Source organism: Mustela lutreola, chromosome 14 (assembly GCF_030435805.1).
Source record: "Mustela lutreola isolate mMusLut2 chromosome 14, mMusLut2.pri, whole genome shotgun sequence".
Lineage (NCBI taxonomy): Eukaryota > Metazoa > Chordata > Mammalia > Carnivora > Mustelidae > Mustela > Mustela lutreola.
The window spans coordinates 16928854-16955439 of record NC_081303.1 but is presented as its reverse complement, the minus strand read 5'-3'; the positions used below and the strand labels follow the sequence as shown (position 1 = coordinate 16955439).

General features: G+C 37.0%; 1 protein-coding gene and 1 pseudogene across 1 annotated transcript in view; both read right to left on the bottom strand.

The window, feature by feature from the left end:
- The window catches only part of XPR1 (xenotropic and polytropic retrovirus receptor 1), a 255791-nt gene that overhangs the window by 144669 nt on the left and 84536 nt on the right, over window positions 1-26586 (bottom strand). The window lies entirely within an intron of this gene.
- LOC131815157 (cullin-4A-like) lies at window positions 3632-6501 on the bottom strand (annotated as a pseudogene).

Below are 26586 nucleotides of genomic sequence, written 5' to 3'. Positions count from 1 at the left end.
AAATAAAAAGAGGAACATGGATCAGAAATGAAAAAATCTAATACTGTTTTTATTCACAAACAACATAATGTATATGTATCATATCTTTAGAAATCTATAAACACAGTGAACTTAACCAGGAAATTCCACTGTGTTTCTATATTCTATCAACAAATGATTAGAAAATAAAATTTAAAAATAGTATCATCTATAATAACATCAAAAATATGAAATACTGTGGCGCCTGGGTGACTCGGTGGGTTAAAGCCTCTGCCTTCGGCTCAGGTCATGATCCTAGGGTCCTGGGATTGAGCCCCACATCAGGCTCTCTGCTCAACAGGGGGCCTGCTTCCTCCTCTCTCTCTGCCTACTTGTGATCTCTGTCAAATAAATAAACAAAATCTTTAAAAATAAATATGAAATACTTAGGGATAGACTGGGCAAAATATATGCAAGATCTGTATATATATAAAAGTATGGAGGAAAAAAAGTGTAGAGGACTAAAACTACCGGGAAAACTAAAAACGTTGCAAAGACTAAGTAAACAAGACTTAAGTAAGTGCAGAAATACATCATGTTCATGGATTACAAGTTCAACACTGTTAAAGTGTCAGTTCTCACCAAAATGATTTACAGATTCAATGCAATCACAATGAAAATCCCAGCAGGTTTTTTTTCTTTACAAGACTTGACAAAATTTTAAAATTTATTTAAAAATGCAATAAGCCTAGAATAGCCAAAAATTTTGAAAATGAAGGAAAAAGCTGAAAGATGTATACTGTCTGATTTCAAGACTTACTATGAAGCTATAGTAATAAAGACAAGTGTTATACTGGCAGAACATAAGCCCTGTGGAATAGAACAAGAGCGCTCAGAAAGAGACCCACATACATATGGTCACTTAGTTTTCTACAAAGATGCCAACATAATTCAATCCTTCCCGTATATATTTGCAAACATACGTGAGGAGGAAACACTATTACTCTATGTTATTCTTCTGGAAGTAATAGGATTAAAACGTGTAAAGGCTTACTCTTCTGTGATTAGTAACTATTAAATCCACACAGAATGGTATCTCAACATTTCATCTTCTCTATGTTTAGCAATTAGTTTGTCTCCTTTGGGAGGTTTGAAAGCAATCAGCTATGCACTACAGAAATACAGCTGGTTTTCTTTTATTTAAAATAGACAAAGGTAGGGGAAGTGAGAAGAGTAACTATATGACCCCCACAATATACTCTAAATATGTAAGGAAATAAAGAACAAAAAACCAAGAACCTGTCAAACAGGAGCTTTAAAAAATGTGTTATTCCAGACTAAAAATGGGAACAAAAATAATCATAATGACAGAAAATAAAAGGTTGTCAAAGAATCCATAATTCACCTTTGGAGTGAAAGAAAATCAGTCTGTGACTGTAACCAGTGTTAAATTTTTTTTTTTTTTTAAATAAAATCATTTCCTTACTGAAGTGGAAGAGGGACAGAAGGGAGAAAAAGAACAAAAAGTTTTAAAATAAAAGCAAAAATTTTAATTATTCGTAGGTAACATTTTCAAGAAAATGTTGACAAGTGCTACGATTCATAGTTGCTTTTCAATATTCAATACATACTATATTCCTTATGCTTCTAATGTCCCTCTTTGAAATATAATTGCGTATTGGCTTTTTTACCTAAAGCTCCCAGCAACCGAATTCAAAAGAAAACCATACTCCCTCAAATTTTCATTTGTCTAAGTAAGATATGTTTTAATACTGGTGAAAGTGATAATACTAAGGAATATAATAGCCATTAAGTTAAAGTCAGTGCTATTGTGCTATTTTTATTTTCACCAACCCTGATTACACAAAGTATGGCAGATATTTTGATTCTATTTGAAAAGGCCAAAGGGGAGTAAAGGAGAAGAGAAAGCAACATTTAATGAATGCTTGTTCTGTGCCAGACACAGTGGTGTGCTGATAAATGTTTAACAATCAGCCCTCAGGGGTGTGTGTATGAAATGTGTGTTTGTTATAAATTTTGAAGGCTGTAGGACACAATTTTGAAATTATAATAAAATATACAATACTCTTTATTGTGAATTTCTTAGAGCCAACTAATTCTCACAGAATGCTCTACTGATTTTGCCAAACTCCTGAGAAGCCAACTTAGGGTTGCAACCGATAAATGAATATAATGCCAATCTTAATGTTATTCGATATGTTCATTTACATTAAATAATAAAGGGAAAGTGAAACAATGATATATGTCATAACCTCACTCATTTGTCAATGATATAAGCAACCTCTTTGCTGAATTAGATGATACGTGTACACCTTGGAGGGTTTGGTTCCAGACTACTGCCAATAAAATTAATTGCAAAAAAGCAAGTCAAATGAATGTTTTAGTTCCCCAGTGCATATAAAAATTATGTTTATACTATACTGTAGTCTATTTAAATGTGCGACAGCGTTACGTCTTAAAAAAAATCAATGTACATACCTTAATTAAAATACTTTATATCTAAAAAATAAGCTTTCAGCAAGTTGTATCTTTTTGCTGGTGGAAGATCTTACCTCAGTGTTGATGGCTGCTGACTGATCAGGATGGTAGTTGCTGAAGGTTAGGGTGGCTCAGGCAATTCTTTTATTTTTTTTTTTAAGGCCAATTAAACTAATTTTGTTCAAAGTAATTTTACATTAAATTACAATATTAACAATCTCTAGAGACAATGAACATAGAACTTAAAAAATAAAAATCTGTTTGGTCTTTTATAGACCACATACTATAGAACTCACAAAGGAAAATTTACAAATACAGAAATAATGACTACTTAAATTATGAGGATTTTCACAAGGAAACCCATAAATTGTCATATTTTAAACATGCAAGTCTCTAAAAGGGAGAAACTTTTTAATAATTTAGCACAAAACCCAATTATATAAACTTGGTATATTCCAGAAAATATTGCTTTAAACATTTATACCATGATCAAAATTCCTTTGGTACCTTTGAATCAAAATGGAATATACTTTTGTGTAATTACTCTTAAATGCTACTAGAAAAGTATTTTTGTTACAGTTATGGCACCTATATATACACAAAACATGAAACCAGTGCCAACAAAATCTTTTTAATCTTTTAACAAAATAACTTTTACTTCACAGTATCAAGACTTTAAGTCTCCTATAACACTTTTTACAGTGGTTATAGCACAAAGAAGAACAGCATAACTCTTAAAACAAACTTTACTAAAGCAATCGTACAAACAACGCAATGAAAAGAATCAAACAATACTTACCCCAGTGCAAAAAACAGGGGGCCTGCTAGACTCAGTCTCAGAAACGTGTAAACACAAACACACTATCTCCCAAACTCCTAAACGGAAAACCCACAAAACAGCTCAACGAAAGTAGAACAAAGATGCTCATGGGTTAACCACAGCAAGAAGACCTGACCCAGTGTTGTCTCAACACACCAGAGGTCTCACGGAGAAACCTTGCTCCAAAACGTCAGTCATCATAGTTTAAAATGTATGGAACATAAAAGAAACAAACAGATGCCAATATTTATGTTGCAAAATTGATTAGCCAGCTTTTGACATTGTTTCTTCCCAATGTCTGCCAACAAAGGACTCTTGTTTCTAAACTAAGTGTCCAAAAACTAAGAGAGCAGAGTACTCCTTCAGGAGTATACCAGTCATCTCTGTAGCCTGTGAACGCAGCACAGAGGGTCTTTTTAACTATGCTTCATAAGCACACACAGACACCAAACCAAACTTGCAGCTTTCCACAAGAGAAATATCTTAAAAAGGAACCTCTTTTAACCAGTATCTTCTTGTCCAATCTCAAAGTCATTCTGCACAAAGCAACAAAAGCAATTTAAGCAGCAAAACAGTTAAGAGGGAGAACTGGAGGGAAAGACACATATGCCCGTTTGCAAACCCTTAAGCTTGTGAAGGGTAATCCAAGAACCAACCATCTTTTCTTTCTAATCCAAAAGTCTTTCTGCTGGGTCAATCTCAGAAGTCTTGGAAATAGGACAGAAATGCTTCACTGCTCTGAAGATACATTCTAGTGTCTCAATGACAGAAAGCAGCTGGTCAAATCAGGCCATGTAGTGGTGATCATCTCTCTCTATATAGTCTGTCTATAAGAAATTCAATTCTTTTTTAAATCTCTAGGCTTTACTGGAAATTTCACTGATTTTACAATTCAGAAACTAGAAGATTATGATGAAGAGTCTTTCTCATCTACATTATTCTGACAACAGTACAGTCAATCTGATACTGTCTTTCCTGAAACCCTATCAATGATACTGACTTATTCTTCAATGGGTTCCTTCATCCCAATCTGGCTATTCAAAGCAACTTGTATTTGAATTCCCTACTGAACATGAATGTGTCCCCATCTTCCATTTCCTTCCTTCGGGGACTTTAACCAGAACTCGCGCTTTGCCACACACCAGGGACTGTAATGTTCTTCGCAGCTCACTGTCCTCTATTCTCATGGCCCTTTTGATTTCTTCAAAGCTAAACCTACCCCCTTCACTGAACATGAGAAGCACCAGTATCCAGAAGATGGACACCTGGAACTTCTTTCCTTCCTTAAATTTGCTTTTAAAACAGCATTCCCCAATGTAGTTTGCCACTGAAGACTTCTACCACTGTGCTTTCTGAACTAATTTCTAATTTGAGATAAAATGTCTTAAATACTTTCTAAAATTTAACCATTTCTAGAGTTAAATGCACTTCCATAGGTGTGTATGCTGGTCAGTATGCCATCATAATTCTATTCACTGTTAGATCTATAGAGCCTGGGTCACTCTGATTCTGCATATACTGCTTGAAATGAATCATGATGTCCCTGGAGAGTTCCATGTCCTTGAACATGCCTTCCAGCTTGCTAGTGAAAGCAGCACCACATTCATGCTCTAGTTTTGACGACTAAACTTGACAGATTCTTCACCATCTACTGAGGCACTTTTTCCACTGAGGAATCATTTTGCTAAATCTTTTTTATAAAAGGCTTCAAAGAAATCTTTACTGTGAATGAACCTGAATATTATCATTACCTTGTCAAGAATCCTCTCCAGCTTTTCATCTGTTGCTTATTACTTGCTCCTGATTTTGAATCAACGTGCTTTGCTATCAGTTCTGAGGGTTTATTTGGCTTTTTGTTGATACATGTTTCAAAGGATTCCTTCATCAAGGCGACGAACTTCTCGTTCCTCGAAAAGCACACTTCTATCACACGGTCCACATGATCCTTAAAATCTAGCAGGTCCTGTACCATAGTTCTTTTTCAGGACTGATAACAATTGTTGTCTCCAAAGTCTTGATGTAGTCACTCCAATGCACAGCAGAAACTGCTGCCCATGCTACAAACAGCTGAATGGCTGGTATATCTGAGTGAGGTTGGCACCCTGGTCTCATCAAGGAGGTGGTCAAGCCCTTTCTACAGAACTGCTGTTCAATGTTCTCTGAAAAGCTGTTTCTCCATGTAAGCAATCAGTGGTTTCTATGTGCTACGGTCTTAATATGTGATTACTCAATCCCCTTCTTCCTCTAAATGCTAACTTACATGGTTAGGATATTCTGCAGCATATAAACAATTCATTTCTTCCAAAAATTTCAGGTCAAATGAATCTTTATATACCTGAAGGTCAGGAAGCATACTCAGCAGACTTTTCATAAACTTCTAGCCACTGCTTTGCTGCTTCTTTCTTGTTAATAGCAGAATTCCACCAATACTTTACTCTGAGCCATTTTATTACTAACGATATGTTTTCTAAAAAGTTCCAATCCTATGTCCCAAACAGAAGGAAGCATGGAATTCTGAAGTACATAGCAAAGTACAAAGTAAGTACAAAGCAAAAAACAGGACAATACTTCTGATCATGATCATTTGTCTGCAATGATCTTGCCAGCATGTGCTAATCTTCTTTAAAACTAAAACACTGTCTGGTGAGTCTTCTCTAAACCGAATGATCTATGCTTGGACATGATCTTCACAGACCTGGCACAGCTGTTTGTAGTGTTGAGGAAACTTTGTGAGAACAGATTTTCAACAGCTTAGTAGTTTTTCCAAGTTCTATCTGATGGAGATACCACTTGTATGGCTTTTTCTGCCTCAAGAAGCTTCTGCCACGTGTCCTGAACATTACTTATGAGGCAATTTAGACCTGTCTCAGAATTCTTGATCACTAGTTTCTTGGAGCCACTGCTATGCCCAGGTTTGGAGGTGATGGTGGCCACTGTGAGGGACACGGATGTGGTGAGGCCATGGCTATGCCTAACAAGCACTGAGTGGCTGGCCTTCCTGGGGGTCTTGTCAGCCATGGTTGCAGCCAGGAAGCAGTGGGAGACTGCCCCGACCCCACCAACTGGCCACCCAACTCCCGCTGCTCAACAACTCAGGCAATTCTTAAAATAAGAACGGCAGTATGGCAGTTTGCCATACTGACTGACTCTTCCTTTCACAAATGATTTCTCTGTAGTACATGACACCATATGATAGGATTTTACCGGCAGGAGAACGTCTTTAAAAATTGGAGTCGATGCTCCCAAACCCTGCCACTGTTTTATCAACTATGTTTATATAATATTCAAAATCTTTTGTTGTCATTTCAACAATCTTCACAGTATCTTCACCAGGAGTAGATTCCATCTCAAGATACCGTTATCTTTGCTCATCCATAGGAAGTAACTCCTCATCCAATAAAGTTTTATCATGAAATTGAAGCAATTCAAATAATAATAATGAAAATGTTTCAAATATCTCAAGAATCAAAATATGACACAAAGATATAAAGTGAGTGAATGCTGTTGCAAAAAATAGTGCCAGTAAACTTGCTTAATGCAGGATTGCCACAAACCTTCAATCTGTAAACAATGCAGTATCTGTGAAGCTCAATAAAGTAAAATGCAATAAAATGAAGTAAGCCTATAGTTTAGAGTATCTCCTCAATTTTTGAGTTACTACCAAGAACAGGCAATGGTCACAAAAAACTTTTTTTAAAAAAATATTTTGAGAGAGTAAGAGAGAGAGAGAGGGAAAGAGAATGAGACACACGTGTGTGCATGTAAGGAGGGATAGGGGAGAGGGATAGAGAATCCCAAGCAGACTCCACCCTAAACAGGAAGCCTGAGGTGGGGCTCGATCCCATGACCCTGAGATCACAACCTGAGCTAAAACGAAGAGTCAGAGGCTTAACCAATTGTGAGATCCAGGTCCCCCAAGACACAAGAAACTTTTAAGTTTAATCTGCTTTACTGCTATTTTTTCCATCACTTTCTTAAATCTAGACATCCAACAAAACAATAAATCAAGCTCTGGTTAGTGCTATTTACCAATTTCTGTGGTATGAATAAATCACAACACATTTCAAGCTACTGTTGAAAACACACTGAACACAGAGCTGGGAAGAGATACGCAATAGCACATTGTTGTATGATATTTCACCACACAGAAGGGAACTAAAACTTAGCAGTGATTTATTTAGGATCACACAGTTGGTAAATGGAAACACTGTGATTCAAGCTGAGGTATAACAAACTCTAAATCTGTGCTGGATCATACCAGGTTATCAAAGATATAATTTATATGAAAATTTAATATTAAAAGTCACATAAGGATGTTTTTCTTTGCAAATACTTGAGTATACAAGCTTTTTTCCCTTTTTTAAAAAGATTGTATTTACTTATTTATTTAAAAGAGAAAATGAGAGTGCAGGAGCAAAGGGGGAGGGGCAGATAGAGAGGGAGGAGAAGACTTGTGCTGAGCAGGCAGCCCCATGCAGGGCTCAATCCCAGGACCCTGAGATCGTGACTTGAGCTGAAGGCAGAAGTTTAACTGACTGAGCCACCCAGGTGCCCCTGTATACCTATTTTTGTTATCCTTCTGATTTCAAAGAACAGACACTCTAATCACTTTAAATAAGGGAGAGTCAGCTACATGAACATAGAGTTTGGGTTAGAAAACTAGGGACCTACCCACAGAAATCTGAGGTATGCTTTCTGGGAAGTGGAAAGCCATCAAAACTGAGGGAATGGCCAGCCTTCTTATCTCTTATGACTAAAAAAAATCTCTATTTTTCTGTGTATATGTGTTTACTCCTTATATTTATCTATATTATCTCATTGTTTCTGCCTTGCAGATTTCAATTAAAGTCAGAATAACATTTCTGCAATGCCTCATATGTAACCAGTGACAAACCCTTCCCTTTTAGCTTATTAATAAAAAAAAAAGACTTCACTATCCAAATTTCAGATAATTTATTCACTGTGTATTGAATGACAGTAAATACTAAAGAAACAACAAATGATCCCTAAGGTTAAGAACACTAAAAACCTAACAAGACAAATTACAAATTACAGATTGATCTGTGAATCTCTATGGGCTAAAAAGTACAATTAAACAATTCATTCCCAAGTGAATGAATAAGAGCTTTGAAAAATAAGTACATTTTTATCCCATACCTTTAACATCTTCTGAAAACAGTGCCTATCCTGATAGCCAGGGAAGATAAAAACTAAGATAAAAGTTGTTTATAGGCAGCTACAATAACCCACTGAGGCTGAATTGTTATGATGACCAGGAAACTTAAAAAGAAAAAAAAGTATACCAATTTCTAAGTTTTGGATTCAGGCAATGAAATTAGAGTCTTTGATTAGATCCACTAAAGAGGTTGTGAGTAAAGACACAGCTGTTGCAAATATTAAATAACAATATAATGATTACTCATAATTAAGAACAAAAGAAAACATAATAAAAACAACACAAGTAGTAGATTTCAATTTGAAAAGTGAACTGTAAAAATCATGAAGGTGATTTTGATCATGCTACATAAAATAAATGTAATTTTAAATCAGTAAGATAGGCATTTTATTTAACAAAGCAGCAAATTTTTAAGTGATTCCTATATTCATGTTCCCTACTAAACACCCCAAAAAATTCCCTATTCATAGGTTTATGAAGATTACCCAAGGAAATGTATTAAAGAATCTGGTTTTTTGTTTGTTTGTTTGTTTGTTTGTTTAGAGAAGAAGAGGAGTTTTTTTAAATGACCTATTTAAAAAAAAAAAAAAACAAGCAATCAAGGTTTCGGTTTTGAGTAAGATGTAGTAAGCACACGCCATCTTTCTCTCCCACTGAATTCATCTATAAAACCTAAATATAATGCATGCAGCAATTATTTGAGGGCTCTGAAAAGTAAGTAAGAGCAAATAGTTTGGGGACAAAGATGAGAATCTGAAGTACAAGCAAAGCAGTCACAGGGATAGCGATTATTTTTCCTTTTTGATATCCATTGGCCTGGCCTCAATGCAGTCCTGAAACACAAAGTCGGCACCCAAGTAGACAGAGTGCCAGATATCTTGTAAATCTGACTTGAGGAAAAGAAAAGTGATCTCTTAACATTCAGTAGAGGGAATCCCTGCTTTTCTTTTCTTTTATCCATTTTTTTGCACCCCACAACCCAAGAAATTCCTTGATAGTGGAGGCAGTAACAATGGTGACAATAGGGACCTGCAGAAACTAAAATACTAGAAGAGGAACGGACCCATTTCTCTTTCTGCCCTGCAGTGCTTGGCCTAAGACACTGGCAAAATCAGAGGAATTGCTTAGCAACATGGGATAAATAAAGCCTTAATTATCTGACCAGAGGACCAAAAAGTGGAACTCCAAAGAACTAGAAAGTACCAAGGACAATGCACAGAGAAAAGACCTTGGGAAAGTAAGCCCATAAAGTTATTTATGAACTCCTGAGATCACCTGCAAGCTGCATATGTGAAAAATGAGCCTAAACGTCTTAGCACAAATTTTGAGAAGTGTACAGATCCCAGGCTGCCACTGGTTGACAATACCCACAGGACATATCTGAGAAGCAAAACAAAGGCTTTGAAAAAGACACTAATGTAAAAAATCACAAACCACAGAAGATGAAGTTCATACTTGTGTCAAACTGAACCAATCAGTCTTCTTTAAAGCAAATCTTCAAAAACAAAACAAAAACAGAAAAAAAAAAAAAAAAACACCCTACACAGGATATAAGCAAGACCTTAGATCTCATAACATAATATTCAAAATGTCCAAGACACAACCCAAAATTCCCTGGCATACAAATACCCAGGAAAATCTCAACACGTGTAGAAAAGACAGCAGACACCAACTTCCACGATAATGCAGATGTTGGAATTACGTTGCAAAAACTATGAAAAAAATGCTTCATCGAATAAGAATATTTTCTTGAGAGGAAAGGAAAGACAGAAAACTCCAGCAAACAAACAAATAAAAGATAAAAAGAAGAACCAAATCAAAAGTTTAGAAGTGAAAAACAGCAATGGAAATAAAAATTCGCTGAAGGGGTCCAACAAAAAAATAGAGATGACAGAGGAAAAGTCAATATACCTAAAGATAAATCAAAAGAAATTCGCCAATCTGAACCACAGAGTAAAATAAAATAGGAAGAAGGATGAAAGAGCTTTCTACCTTTGACCTCCATGGAGGGGAGAGGCTGAGGAGTGCCAATGGTTTAATCAACCATGCCTTCATAAAGGAACCTCCATAAAAATCCCAAATGAAGGAGTTCCAAGAGCTTCAGGTTGGTGACCACATCCATATGCCAGGAAGGCAGTGCCGTCCAACTCCATGGTAACAGAAGCTCCTGGGCTTGGGATGCTTCCAGACCTTGCTCTTTGTACCTCTTCATCTGGCTGTTCATTGTTCATCTGGAACAATGAACAACTTAGGAAAATACAGTATTTTCCTAAGTTTTGTGAGCTGTTATTGCATATTACTGAACCTGAGGAGGAGGTTGTGGGACCCTAATTTGTAGCCAAGTCAGACAGAAGAACAGGTAATCTGGGGACCCACTACTTGCTATTGGCATCTGTATTTGCTACTGTCTTGTAAGACCTCAACCTATGGGTTTTGTGCTAACTCTAGGTAGCATCAGAAGTGCATTAAATTGTAGAAAACCAGTTGGTAACCGCAGAGAATTAGAAAATTGCTCAGTGTGGAAAACTGACCCATTTAATGTCAGAAATGCTCTGAACAAAGTATTTTCTTTTAACCTCAAATGAGATCTAAAGCAATACATGCCCAAACATACCATAATCAAATTGCAAAAAACTAAAACTAAAACTAAATTCTTGAAAGTAACCAGAGAAAAACAACTCATTAGTTATTATAGAACAACAATTTGAATAACTGGATTTCTTATCAGAAATCAAGGAGACCAATTTTGGTGATGAAATCATATTTTTCAAGAACACCAATAAAAGAACTGTTGACACAGAATACAAAGCCTTCAGAAATGAAGGTGAAACAAAGAGAAATGGAAGAAAATCCAAGAGAATTTGTTGCCAGTATACAACTCTTTAAAAAAAAAAATTGCTGGGCACCTGGGTGGCTCAGTCATTAAGCATCTGCCTTTCGCTCAGGTCATGATCCCAGCGTATTGGGATCAAGGCCCACATCTGGCTCCCTGCTTGACAGGAGGCCTTCTTCTCCCTCTCCCATTCCCCCTGCTTGTGTTCCCTCCCTCTCTGTCTCTCTCTTTCTCTCTGTCAAATAAATAAATAAATAAATAATCTTTTAAAAGTTAGTAAAGGAAATTTTTCAGATGTAAAAGAAATAATGCCAATAAAAACCAAGAACCTCAGCAATGAAGAAAAAGCAACAGAAGGGATCAATATTTAGGTACATGTAATGAAGTATTCTGCTGCTAAGTTCTTTAAAATGTTTGACAGTCGAAAAAAAAATTGTAACCTTTTCTAACAGGGTTTTTAATGTATGCTGATATAATACATACAACAACTACAGCATAAAGAGGAAAAGAAAAAGAGACCTATTTGGTGTTAAGGTTTCTACACTCCAAATAAAATTGTAAAATCCTGACTTAAAGTAAACTGTGAAAGATAAAATATATATATATTGTAATCCCTAGAGCAACCATTTTTAAACACCAAAACTACAGAAATAGAAATGGTTAAAAAAAAAAATAAAGGTAATTAAAACAGAATTCTAGGGGAGGAATCAAGATGGCGGAGAAGTAGCAGGCTGAGACTACTTCAGCTAGCCGGAGATCAGCTAGATAGCTTATCTAAAGATTGCAAACACCTGCAAATCCATCGGCAGATCAAAGAGAAGAAGAACAGCAATTCTGAAAACAGAAAAACAACCACTTTCTGAAAGGTAGGACCGGCGGAGAGGTGAATCCAAAGCAACGGGAAGATAGACCCCGGCGGGAGGGGCCGGCTCCCAGCAAGCGGCGGAGCAACGGCGCACAAAATCAGGACTTTTAAAAGTCTGTTCCGCTGAGGGACATAGCACCAGAGGCTAAACCGGGGCGAAGCCCACGCGGGGTCAGCGTGGCCTCAGGTCCCGCAGGGTCACAGAAGGATCGGGGGTGTCTGAGTGTCGCAGAGCTTGCGCATATTGGAACGAGAAAGCCAGCTACAGAGACAGAGCCGACAGTAAGCTCGCAGCTCGGGGTTACCTTGAACCGGTCGCAGGCTCGGTGAGCTCGGAGCGCGGCCGGAGGTCAGGCAGACGGGAATAACGGGGCGCTGTTCTCTGAGGACACACCAAGGAGTGGGGCCCCGGGCTCTCGGCTCCTCCCGGCAGGAGACCAGGAGGCCGCCATTTGTATTCCCCTCCTCCAGAACTCTACGGAAAGCGCTCAGGGAACAAAAGCTCCTGAAAGCAAACACGAGCGGATTACTCACCCCGGCCCCGGTAAGGGCAGTGCAATTACGCCTGGGGCAAAGACACTTGAGAATCACTACACCAGGCCCCTCCCCCAGAAGATCAACAAGAAATCCAGCCTAGACCAAGTTCACCTACCAAGGAGTGTGGTTTCAATACCAAGGAGAGCAGCAGAATTCCAGAGGAGGAGAAAGCAAAGCACGGTTTCTCCCTGTGATATTTTTCTTTTCTTTTCTTTTTTTTTTCCCTGTGATTTTTTTAGTCTTGCAGTTAATTTAATTTTTTTCTTTTTCAATTTTTTCTCTTCTATTGCTAAAATTTTTTCAAACTTTTACCTTCCTCTTTTTTTTTTTTTAAAGATTTTATTTATTTATTTGACAGAGAGAGAGATCACGAGTAGGCAGAGAGGCAGGCAGAGAGAGAGGGGGAAGCAGGCTCCCTGCTGAGCAGAGAGCCTGATGCGGGGCTCGATCCCAGGACCCTGAGATCATGACCTGAGCTGAAGGCAGTGGCTTAACCCACTGAGCCACCCAGGCGCCCCTACCTTCTTCTTTTTTAACGTTTTTTAACTAGTTTATCTAATATATATATTTTTTCCTTTTTATATTTTTCTTTATTCGTTTTCCTTTTTAAAATTCTTTTCTTTTCTTTTTTTTCTTTCTTTCTTTTTGAACCTCTTTTTATCCCCTTTGTCCCCCCTCATGATTTGGGATCTCTTCTGATTTGGTTAAACCATATTTTCTTGAGGTTGTTGCCACACTTTTAGTATTTTACTTGCTCTTTCATATACTCTTATCTGGACAAAATGACAAGGCGGAAAAATTCACCACAAAAAAAAGAACAAGAGGCAGTACCGAAGGCTAGGGACCTAATCAATACAGACACTGGTAATATGTCAGATCTAGAGTTCAGAATAACAATCTCAAGGTTCTAGCCAGGCTCGAAAAAGGCATGGAAGATATTAGAGAAACCCTCTCGGTAGATATAAAAGCCCTTTCTGGAGAAATAAGAGAACTAAAATCTAACCAAGTTGAAATCAAAAAAGCAATTAATGAGGTGCAATCAAAAATGGAGGATCTCACTGCTAGGATAAATGAGGCAGAAGAAAGAATTCGTGATATAGAAGACCAAATGACAGAGAATAAAGAAGCTGAGCAAAAGAGGGACAAACAGCTACTGGACCACGAGGGGAGAATTCGAGAGATAAGTGACACCGTAAGACGAAACAACATTAGAATAATTGGGATTCCAGAAGAAGAAGAAAGAGAGAGGGGAGCAGAAGGTATACTGGAGAGAATTATTGGGGAGAATTTCCCCAATATGGGAAAGGGAACGAGCATCAAAATTCAGGAGGTTCAGAGAAACCCACTCAAAATCAATAAGAATAGGCCCACACCCCGTCACCTAATAGTAAAATTTAAAAGCCTCAGTGACAAAGAGAAATTCCTGAAAGCAGCCTAGGAAAAGAAGTCTGTAACATACAATGGTAAAAATATTAGATTGGCAGCTGACTTATCCACAGAGACCTGGCAGGCCAGAAAGAGCTGTCATGATATTTTCAGAGCACTAAACGAGAAAAACATGCAGCCAAGAATACTATATCCAGCTAGGCTATCATTGAAAATAGAAGGAGAGATTAAAAGCTTCCAGGACAAACAACAACTGAAAGAATTGGCAAATACCAAACCAGCTCTACAGGAAATATTGAAAGGGGTCCTCTAAGGAAAGAGAGAGCCTACAAGTGGTAGATCAGAAAGGAACAGAGATAATATATAGTAACTGTCACCTTACAGGCAATACAATGGCACTAAATTCATATCTCTCAATAGTTACCCTGAATGTGAATGGGCTAAATGCCCCAATCAAAAGACACAGGGTATCAGAATGGATAAAAAAACAAAACCCATCTATATGTTGCCTGCAAGAAACTCATTTTAAGCCCGAAGACACCTCCAGATTTAAAGTGAGGGGGTGGAAAAGAATTTACCATGCTAATGGACATCAGAATAAAGCAGGAGTGGCAATCCTTATATCAGATCAATTAGATTTTAAGCCAAAGACTATAATAAGAGATGAGGAAGGACACTATATCATACTCAAAGGGTCTGTCCAACAAGAAGATCTAACAATTTTAAATATCTATGCCCCCAACGTGGGAGCAGCCAACTATATAAACCAATTAATAACAAAATCAAAGAAACACATCAACAATAATACAATAATAGTAGGAGACTTTAACACTCCCCTCACTGAAATGGACAAATCATCCAAGCAAAAGATTAGCAAGGAAATAAAGACCTTAAACGACACATTGGACCAGATGGACATCACAGATATATTCAGAATATTTCATCCCAAAGCAACAGAATACACATTCTTCTCTAGTGCACATGGAACATTCTCCAGAATAGATCACATCCTCGGTCCTAAATCAGGACTCAACCGGTATCAAAAGATTGGGATCATTCCCTGCATATTTTCAGACCACAATGCTCTAAAGCTAGAACTCAACCACAAGAGGAAGTTTGGAAAGAACCCAAATACATGGAGACTAAACAGCATCCTTTTAAAGAATGAATGGGTCAACTGGGAAATTAAAGAAGAATTGAAAAAAATCATGGAAACAAATGATAATGAAAATACAACAGTTCAAAATCTGTGGGACACAACAAAGGCAGTCCTGAGAGGAAAATATATAGCGGTACAAGCCTTTCTCAAGAAACAAGAAAGGTCTCAGGTACACAACCTAACCCTACACCTAAAGGAGCTGGAGAAAGAACAAGAAAGAAACCCTAAGCCCAGAAGGAGAAGAGAAATCATAAAGATCAGAGCAGAAATCAATGAAATAGAAACCAAAAAAACAATAGGACACATCAACGAAACTAGGAGCTGGTTCTTTGAAAGAATTAATAAAATTGATAAACCCCTGGCCAGACTTATCAAAAAGAAAAGAGAAGGACCCAAATAAATAAAATCATGAATGAAAGAGGAGAGATCACAACTAACAGCAAAGAAATACAAACTATTATAAGAACATACTGTGAGCAACTCTACGCCAACAAACTTGACAATCTGGAAGAAATGGATGCATTCCTAAAAACATATAAACTACCACAACTGAAAAGGAAGAAGTAGAAAGCCTGAACAGACCCATAACCAGTAAGGAGATTGAAACAGTCATCAAAAATCTCCAAACAAACAAAAGCCCAGGGCCAGACGGCTTCCCGGGGGAATTCTACCAAACATTTAAAGAAGAACTAATTCCTATTCTCCTGAAACTGTTCCAAAAAATCGAAATGGAAAGAAAACTTCCAAACTCATTTTATGAGGCCAGCATCACCTTGATCCCAAAACCAGACAAGGATCCCATCAAAAAAGAGAGCTATAGAGGTGCCTGGGTGGCTCAGTGGGTTAAGGCCTCTGTCTTCGACTCAGGTCATGATCCCCGGGGTCATGGGATCGAGCCCCACATCAGGCTTTCTGCTCAGCGGGGAGCCTGCTTCCTCCTCTCTCTGGGCCTGCTTCTCTGCCTCCTTGTGATCTCCATCTGTCAAATAAATAGGTAGAATTAAAAAAAAAAAAAAAAAAGAGAGAGCTATAGACCAATATCCTTGATGAACACAGATGCGAAAATAGTCAACAAAATACTAGCCAATAGGATTCAACAGTACATTAAAAGGATTATTCACCACGACCAAGTGGGATTTATTCCAGGGCTGCAAGGCTGGTTCAACATCCGCAAATCAGTCAATGTGATACAACACATCAATAAAAGAAAGAACAAGAACCATATGATACTCTCAATCGATGCTGAAAAAGCATTTGACAAAGTACAGCATCCGTTCCTGATCTAAACTCTTCAAAGTGTAGGGATAGAGGGCACATACCTCAATATCATCAAAGCCATCTATGAAAAACCCACCGCAAATATCATTGTCAATGGAGAAAAACTGAAAGCTTTTGCGCTAAGGTCAGGAACACGGCAGGGATGTCCATTATCACCACTGCTATTCAACATAGTACTAGAGGTCATAGCCTCAGCAATCAGACAACAAAAGGAAATTAAAGGCATCCAAATCGGCAAAGAATTAGTCAAATTATCACTCTTCGCAGATGAAATGATACTATATGTGGAAAACCCAAAAGATTCCACTCCAAAACTGCTATAACTTGTACAGAAATTCAGTAAAGTGTCAGGATATAAAATCAATGCACAGAAATCAGTTGCATTTCTCTACACCAACAACAAGACAGAAGAAAGAGAAATTAAGGAGTCCATCCCATTTACAATTGCACCCAAATCCATAAGATACCTAGGAATAAACCTAACCAAAGAGGCACAGAATCTATACTCATAAAACTATAAAGTACTCATGAAAGAAATTGAGGAAGACACAAAGAAATGGAAAAATGTTCCATGCTCCTGGATTGGAAGAATAAATATTGTGAAAATGTCTATGCTACCTAAAGCTATCTACACATTTAATGCAATTCCTATCAAAGTACGAACCATCTTTTTCAAAGAAATGGAACAAATAATTCTAAAATTTATATGGAACCAGAAAAGACCTCGAATAGCCAAAGGGATATTGAAAAAGAAAGCCAACGTTGGTGGCATCACAATTCCGGACTTCAAGCTCTATGACAAAGCTGTCATCATCAAGACAGCATGGTACTGGCACAAAAACAGACACATAGATCAATGGAGAATAGAGAGCCCAGAAATAGACCCTCAACTCTATGGTCAACTAATCTTCGACAAAGCAGGAAAGAATGTCCAACGGAAAAAAGACAGGCTCTTCAATAAATGGTGTTGGGAAAATTGGACAGCCACATGCAGAAAAATGAAATTGGACCATTTCCTTACACCACACACAAAAATAGACTCAAAATGGATGAAGGACCTCAATGTGTGAAAGGAATCCATCAAAATCCTTGAGGAGAATACAGGCAGCAACCTCTTCGACCTCACCCACAGCAACATCTTCCTAGGAACATCGCCAAAGGCAAGGGAAGCAAGGGCAAAAATGAATTATTGGGATTTCATCAAGATCAAAAGCTTTTGCACAGCAAAGGAAACAGTTAACAAAATCAAAAGACAACTGACAGAATGGAAGAAGATATTTGCAAACGACATATCAGATAAAGGACTAGTGTCCACAATCTATACAGAACTTAGCAAACTCAACACCCAAAGAACAAATAATCCAATCAAGAAATGGACAGAGGACATGAACAGACATTTCTGCAAAGAAGACATCCAGATGGCCAACAGACACATGAAAAAGTGCTCCATATCACTCGGCATCAGGGAAATACAAATCAAAACCACAATGAGATATCACCTCACACCAGTCAGAATGGCTAAAATCAACAAGTCAGGAAATGACAGATGCTGGCGAGGATGCGGAGAAAGGGGAACCCACCTACACTGTTGGTGGGAATGCAAGCTGGTGCAGCCACTCTGGAAAACAGCATGGAGGTTCCTCAAAATGTTGAAAATAGAACTGCCCTATGACCCAGCAATTGCACTACTGGGTATTTACCCTAAAGATACAAACGTAGTGATCCATAGGGGCACGTGCACCCGAATGTTTATAGCAGCAATGTCCACAATAGCCAAACTATGGAAAGAACCTAGATGTCCATCAACAGATGAATGGATAAAGAAGATGTGGTATATATACACAATAGAATACTATGCAGCCATCAAAAGAAATGAAATCTTGCCATTTGCGACAACATGGATGGAACTAGAGCGTATCATGCTTAGCGAAATAAATCAAGCAGAGAAAGACAACTATCATATGATCTCCCTGATATGAGGAAGTGGTGATGCAACATGGGGGCTTAAGTGGGTAGGAGAAGAATCAATGAAACAAGATGGGATTGGGAGGGAGACAAACCATAAGTGACTCTTAATCTCACAATACAAACTGAGGGTTGCTGGGGGAGGGGGGTTGGGAGAAGGGGGATCGGGTTATGGACATTGGGGAGGGTATGTGATTTCGTGAGTGCTGTGAAGTGTGTAAACCTGGCGATTCACAGTCCTGTACCCCTGGGGATAAAAATACATGTTTATAAAAAAATAAAAAATTAAAAAAAAAAAAACCAGAATTCTAAATATATTCAAACAACTTCCCTCCTCAAAAGAGAAAAAGGGATGAAAAACATGGAGAAAAATTTAAAAATCAAATAATAGGGCGCGTGAGTGGCTCAGTGGGTTAAAGCCTCTGCCTTCGGCTCGGGTCATGATCCCAGGGTCCAGGAATCAAGCCCCGCATTAGGCTCTCTGCTCAGTGGCGAGCCTGCTTCCTCCTCTCTCTCTGCTTCTCTGCCTACTTGTGATCTCTGTCTGTCAAGTAAATAAATAAAATCTTTTAAAAAAATTAAAAATAAATAGAAAATCAAGTAATAAAGAGATAAATCTAATTCCAAATGAAACAATGATCACATTAAATATAAATGACCTATCTAAAACACCAATTAAAAGACAGATGGTTGGGATGCCTTGGTGGCTCGGTGGGTTAAGCCTCTGTCTTCGGCTCAGGTCATGATCCTAGGATCCTGGGATCTAGCCCCGCTTGGGGCTCTCTGCTCCGCAGGGAGCCTGCTTCCTCCCCTCTATCTCTCCGCCTGCCTCTCTGCCTACTTCTGATTTATCTCTCTGTGTCAAGTAAATAAAATCTTAAAAAAAAAAATTGTTACAGTGAGTTTCAAAAAATTATCCAACTGTATTCTGTGTCTATAAGAAACTCACCTTACACATAATGATATAAATACTTTTAAAGTAAAAGGATAGAAAAAATACGTACCATGCAAACACTAATTCAAAGGAAGATTAAGTGGCTATATTAACATCAAAGTAGACTTCAGACCCATGAAAATTACCACGTATGAAATTCATCACATAATGAAACAAGCCAATTCATCATGAATTCACAAATTGCTAAATGTGTTTGTACCTAATAATAAGAGTTTCAAAACATGAAGCCAAAATTTACAAAACTAAAAGGAGAAATAGACAAATCCATAATTATTGCTGATGGCTTCAACTCATCTCCTTCAGTAATCTGTAAAATGAGCAGATAGAAAATTAACAAGAACATACAGGAACTGAACAAAAGCATCAACCAACCGGATCTGGCATTTATGAACACTCAACCAAAGAACATCATTTTATTCTTTTCAAAATGTACATATGGAACATTCACCAAGATAGACCCTATCCTTTGTCATAAAATAAGCATTACCAAATTTACAAAAACTGTAATTATATAAAGTACATCCCTCTAAACCATAAAAGAATTTGAAATTAACAATAAAAAGATAGCAACAAAATCTCCAAACACATGGAAATTAAGCTCACTTCTAGATAACCCACAGGTGTAAAGGAATCAAGGAACTGAAGAAAAATGAAAATACAACATATCAAAATTGGAGAAATACAGCAAAGGAGTATCTAGAGGGAAACTTATGGTATAAAATATTTATATGGGAAAAGAAGAAAGGTCTCAAATCAATAAGCTAAACTTCCACATTAAGAAACTAAAAAAAAAAAAAAAAAAAAAAAGGAATAAAATCAATTCAATGCAATCAAAATAAAGGAAAAAAGAAAATAACAGAAAATCGCTCAAATTGAAAACAAAAAACTCAAGAATCAGTGAAATCAAAAGCTAGCTCTTTATAAATTAAAAAAAATTGACTTAAGGGGCACCTGGGTGGCTCAGGGGGTCAAGCCTCTGTCTTCAGCTCAGGTCATGATCTCAGGGTCCTGGGATTGACCCCACATTGGTCTCTCTGCTTTGCTCCCTGCCCCGCCTGCCTCTCTACCTACTTGTGATCTCTGTCTCTCAAATAAATAAAATAAGCTATTTTATTTCAAAATTGGTTTTACTCTGCCTTCAGCTCAGGTCCTGGTCTCAGAGTCCTGGGATGGAGTCCTGCATTGGGCTCTCTGCTCAGCAGGAAGCCTGCTTCCCTTCCTCTCTCTCTCTGCCTGCTTGTGATCTCTGTCTGTCAAATAAATAAATAAAATCTTTTAAAAATGGGCTTTAAAAAAAGCCAAGCAAAACAGATAAAAAAAGAAGATACAAATTACCAACATTTAATATGAAATAGGAGATATAACTACAGAACCCAGGCATTAAAAAGGTAATAATAAATAGTACAAACAAGTCTATGCACATAAATTCCACATCTTAGATGAACTGGACCAATTCCTGCAAAACCACAAAATGCCAAAATTCACACCAGATGAAATAGATAACCTAAGGAGTCTATAACTGCTAAAGAAATTGGATAATCACAGAAACAATTCTCTTCCAAAAACAAAACCCCTAAACCCAGATGGTCTCAATGGTGGATTCTACAAAATGTTTAATGAAGAATACCAAACTATCAGATCTCTTCCAAAAAAAAAAGAAGAGAATACTTCCCAATTCATTTTAGGATAATGATGTTAACCTGATACCAGAACTAGACGAAGACGACACAGGTGAAAGTAACTACAGACTAATATCATTCTGGAATATAAATTTTTAAAATCCTCAACAAACTATTACATAATTTAATCCAGCAATATACAGAAACAATAATACACCACAACTAAGTGTGGTAGATCCCAGGAATGCAAAAATAGCTCAATCTTTGAAAATCAAGCCATGCCATCCACCCTATTAACAGTATAAAAGTAAACCATGTGATATCATTTGATGCAGAAAAAGCATCTGATAAAACTCCATGTACTTCAACGTAAAATCATTTAGCAAACTAAAGAGAAGGAAATTTCCACAATTGATAAAAAGGCATTTCTGGAGGCAAAATATCAGCTAACAATATACTTAACAGTGAAGACTAAGATGGGAATAAGAAAAAAAGATAGCTACTCTCAACACACCTATATAACATTGTACTGGAAGTGTTGGTCAGTGCAATAATTTAAGAAAAAGAAAGAAAAGGCATACAGATTGGAAAGGAAGCCATAAAACTCCCTCTATTCTCAGAAAATATAACTATTTACAAAGACAATCCCAAGCAATCTATGAAGAGCCCCTAAAACTCAACTGAGGTTTTAGTGACAGGACACAGGTCAACACATTTAAAAAAAAAAATCAATCATATTTTTATATACCAGCTATGAACTGGCAAATTAAATTTAAAAACCAACACCAGGGGCATGTGGGTGGCTTAGCAGGTTTAGTGCTGGACTCTTGTTTTCAGCTAGTACCATGATCTCAGGGTCATAAGACTGAGCCCCACGACAGGCTCCAGGCTTAACCAGGACTCTGCTTGAGATTCTCTTTCTCCCCTTCTCCCTCTCACGCACTCACTCTCTCTCTCTCTCTCTCTGTAAAATAAATAAATAAATCTTCAAACAAACAAACAAACAACACCATTTATAATAGCTCTAACAAAAGGAGACTTACCACAGGTCACGGACTAAAGACTAAACAGTAAAGAAGTCAACTCTTCCTAAACTGATTCACAGATTTAACATACTTCCAATCACTATGCCAGGAGGATTTTTTGTATATATAGATAAACTGAGTCTAAAATTCATATTGAAAGGCAAAAGAACTAGGAAAATCATTAAATTTCTGAAGAACAACAAGATAGAGAAATCACAGTATCTAAATTTAAGACATAACCAAGAAAATGTTCATATTATAACACTGGCATAAGGATGGACAGAAACAGAGAACAATGAAAAAGAACATAGTCCAGAAATAGACCCCACAAAATTTGGCAAATTAATTTTCGACAAAGGTGCAAACACAATTCAAAAGAGAAAGGAGAGTCTTCCCAGCAAATCATATTAGAACAAGTAAACAACCATATGTAAGAAAATGAACTGTCCTAAACCTCATACCTTCCATAAAAATTACTCAAATGAGATGACAAGACTAAATGTAAAACTGTAAAACTTTTAGAAGAGAATAAAGGAGAAAATCTTTGTGACCAGAGGTTAGGCAAAGAGATCGCAGGGATGACACCAAAATGATAAAACTTAAAAATGGGACTTCATTAAAATTAAAAACTTTTGCTGTACAAAGGACACTGTTAAAAAATGAAAAGATGGGGCATCTGGGTGGTTCAGTCAGTTAAGTGTCTGCCTTCAGCTCCAGTAATCATTCCAGAGTCCTGGGACTGAGCCCCGCATCAGCCTCCCTGCTCAGAAGAGAGTCTTCTTTTTCTCCCTCTGCTCCTATCCCTGCTTAAGCTCCCTCTCTCTCATACACAAATAAATAAAATAAAAAATAAAAGAATGAATAGACAAGCTATAGTCTGGGAGAAAATATTTGCAGTACACATAATCAACAAAGGACTGATATCCAGAATACATAAGGAACTTTCAACACTCAACAGGAAGAATATACACGATACAAATAAAAAATGGACAAAAGTCTAGGAAACAGAGATGGCAAGTGAAAAAACACTCAACACCATTAGCCACTAGAGAAATGGGTAACCACAGTAATGAAAATGTTCTAAACTTAAGACTATGGTGATGCTTGCACTATTCTGAATATACTAAAAACATCTAAATTGTATACTTTAAATGAGTAATTTTATGTTATTTAAATTATAAGAAAGACTCGGGGCGCCTGGGTGGCTCAGTGAGTTAAAGCCTCTGCCTTCGGCTCAGGTCATGATCCCAGGGTGCTGGGATCAAGCCCCGCATCGGGCTCTCTGCTCTGCGGGGAGCCTGCTTCCTCCTCTCTCTCTCTCTCTGCCTGCCTCTCTGCCTACTTGTGATCTCTCTGTCTGTCAAATTAAATAAATTAATTAATTATAAGAAAGACTCTAAAAAAATAACTACAATGAAATACCATTTACACACATATTAGAATGGCTAAAATAAAAAATACTGTATCAAGTGTTGACAAGGATACAGAACAACTGGAATTCTTATGTTGCCAATGGGAATGCAAAATGAAACAGCCACTCAGGAAAACACTTTGGCAGTTTCTTATAAAGTTAAACACAGACTTACCAAATGACCCAGCAATCCCATTCCTGAGTATCTAGAGAAATAAAAAACTTATATTCACACAAAAACCTGTAATAAAAGGAATGGATTATTGATACAAGTAACAATTTGCATGAATCTCAAAGGACTTTCTCTGTATGAGAAAGCCAGTATCCAAAAGTTACATACATATTATTCTACTTATATGACATTCTCAAAAAGGCAAAACTATAGTGATGGGAAATGAAGGTTATGTGTAGGAGAAGAGTGTTACTACACAGGGATAGCTCAAGGATTTGGGGGTGAAAAAACTATTCTGTACCCTGACTGTGGTGGTGACTATACCACCACATATGTTAAAATTCATAAAACTGTACATCCCAAAAAAGTAAACCTTACTCTATGTTAACTTAAAAAATAAAATTTAAAATGTCAGTAGAGACACCTTAGTGGCTCAGTTAGTTAAGTGACTGCCTCTGGCTCAGGTCATGATCCCAGCGTCCGGAGATAGAGTCCTGCATCGGGCTCCTTGTTCTTCCCTTTGCCTGCCACTCTCCTTGCTTATATGTACTCTCTTTCTGACAAATAAATTAAAAAAAAAAAAAAAAAAAACTTTAAAAAAATGTCAAGCAATCAAACAACCATATCAATTTATATTATCACTACTGCAAAAGGCCATTTCCCAGCAAGGAGAGACATGAAACAAAAAGGAAGAAAATAATTTTTGCCAAATCATTTGTTTTAAAAAATGCCATTTCAGGTAATATATAACCTGAATTTTCTTATCTTACCAGCCTCTAGGTATACTAGTACTAATTCCAATGTTTACAACCTGTTGCCCTTACTTGCATAATATCTCATATCATCTTTTGTCTCCACTCCCCGACCCCCACCCAGTTATTTGTGAGAGGTATTCTTATATTCTTCACATCTTCTCCCTATTTTGTTGATGTCCAATTCTTACAAAGTCACTTAAGGGAACTACTTCAATATTGCTAATGCTGACCTTCCAAATCTGCAAATCCTTTTAAGGTTCCTTTAGTTCTCAATATGTAAGAGACATGCTAGATTTCCTATGGAGATGAGAAGAATGCCCTCTTTCAGGTTTCTTAAACGTACTAAGCTTAACTCTAGATTCTGGCATATGCTCTGTTCCAAACTTTAAAAACTTCCCCAACATATTTCTTAAACCATTCATCGTCCAAATGTTAGTTAAAACACTAATACCTTGACACAAAATTCTTTGACCCTCCCAGATCATGTTAAATTTCCTTGTCATATTATTCTATAGCACTATATATTTTTCTTCAGAATGCTTACATTATTTTAATTACTTGAAATCACCCCTGGGTTACAGACTTCATGAGGACAGGGCAAGTGTCTATTTTGTTCACTGCCTGTCTAGTATATGACAGTCACATAAGACTGACCAGAGGCTGTATACCTTGAGAAGTCATGATCTCTCTATCCCTGATGGTGTGAAAAGAAGACTCAGCTCAGTAATAATGTAAAAGGGATTCATGCAATGGATGGGGAGCTGAAACTAGAAGACCTTCAAAATCCTCTGAAACACCTTAATATGGTACGAATTACAAAATTTCACATAATTAGAATATAATGGAACACACACTAGAGTTATTCTGAACATAATTTATTTCTTGCTATCTTATTTATAAGTCAATTTTGAAAACTAGAGCCTCAGTTATTAAGAGAGAAGATTTAATATAAATTAATGTAATTCATTATACTGTAGATGAAGGAAATCATTACGAGGGAGTTCGAGTTAAGAGAATGTCAGATGATGTACTCTCACCCTTTGATCAATCAATAAAAATATTTAATGACTATATAAATCAAAGACTTCACATTCTAGTGAGACATAGTATTAGTATGAATGTACCTAAAAGATGTTTGAAATAAAAATCCTGAACAATATTTAAAAATTTAGAGGACCAAGCTCAATCTTGTCCTCCCAACTGAATGAACAGATGTTGCCTGTTTTTGTTTGGAATACATATCATCTCACAGAATTAATTATTTAGCTAATATTTTCCTTTTTATGAAATCTGGTGTTAATTGGAAATCAATTTTTCTTAAGTCTAAACAAGTTACATGTTTAGAGAGAGCCATAATGTAAGACCCAGATCTGTTTAAAATCATTTAAAGACAATGTTTGATCAGTTTTCAAATAGACTTGGACTATCAAACACAGAACAGACACATTCTGTCTGACAATATGTATTTCTGAATTCAAGGGGGTTTTTGCAATTCGACAGGCATTATTCAATGAAGTCACACTAAAAAAATATTAAAGGTCAAATCTCCCTTATAAGTAGTAAAGAGAACTAAATTGCATCTCTCTCATTCCTCACTGACTCATTACAGACAAGGATCTCACAATCCTTTACTAATTACATCTGCTAAGACCAAATAAATAAATAAAAGTTAAAAATTTCCAGTAAAGGTCACATTCTAAGATTAATCTCTTTGTGCTTCAACTTCTCCTCTATATTACAGAGGCAGTACTGATTAAATACTTCTTTTTGCAAGTCATCAATGACATCCTTATTGCTGCTAAGACTAACAGACCCTTTTCCAACCGTATCTTCTGAGATCCCTCTGCTGCATTTCACAATACTGACCATTCACAGTTCTTGACACCCTATCTCTCATCATGGTTTCCAAGATACTAATCTCCAGGGTTGGTTCTTCCAACTAAAGTCTACCACCTGTTATGGAAGATATCAAAATCTTTATCTCTGGCCCATATCACCACTTACTGAAATCTAGACTTATACACCATGCAGAACATCTATTAGCTGTCCCAAAGACACCTTATATTCAACTACTCCAAAATTGAATTTAGCAACTTGGAAGTATACTGATTAAGGAGTAAAATCTCTGGAATCAAGATTACCCAGCTTAAAATCCTGACCCCACTTCTTCCTT